The 495-nt window shown below is 37.2% G+C and overlaps 1 protein-coding gene across 1 annotated transcript in view; it reads left to right on the forward strand.

Moving 5' to 3' along the window:
- Window positions 1-168, forward strand: part of mpnd (MPN domain containing) — a 10,282-nt gene extending 10,114 nt beyond the window's left edge. Inside the window, exon 13 of the mRNA XM_060882280.1 lies at window positions 1-168. This exon is cut by the window's left edge and continues 620 nt beyond it. The gene's annotated coding sequence lies outside the window, so the exon portion shown is untranslated.
- Window positions 169-495: the final 327 nt, after the last annotated feature.

The raw sequence follows: 495 nt of genomic DNA on the forward strand, positions 1-495 counted from the left end.
AAGTATTTCATAGAATCATCACCAGGAGGGGGCGCTGTTTTAGATCGCAGTACAAAACACAGTACAATAATTTGTATTGATGCGTTTAAAGGACTGTAATTAATGCAGATAAAGAAGCTGGAATACTGAATATGTTTAAATATACACTGGAACATACTTGTGGAATTACCTGTGTGTCGGTTATCCTTTATAAACTGTGAGAATCACACACCGTGCTGTTGATACACCTTCTTCGCTCTAACGAAAGGAATCACGGCTCATTTAGCTCACTGTAAGTGAGTCGAGTCTTTCGGCTCCAGAGTTGTTCGGTGTCAGTTTGTTCTTAATCAGACGCAAAATAGAGTCAAATCAAATGACTCCGAGGCCAGGATAAAGCGATACTCAAACTGAATCAGATTATGCTAACAAGTAGCTGAAAAGAAGTTTCCATTGGAAAGCTTTGATTAAATTACATCAGAGTTTCAACATTCTTTATACCTCTAAAAAGAAAATAAA

The sequence above is a fragment of the Tachysurus vachellii genome, chromosome 11 (genome assembly GCF_030014155.1).
Source record: "Tachysurus vachellii isolate PV-2020 chromosome 11, HZAU_Pvac_v1, whole genome shotgun sequence".
Lineage (NCBI taxonomy): Eukaryota > Metazoa > Chordata > Actinopteri > Siluriformes > Bagridae > Tachysurus > Tachysurus vachellii.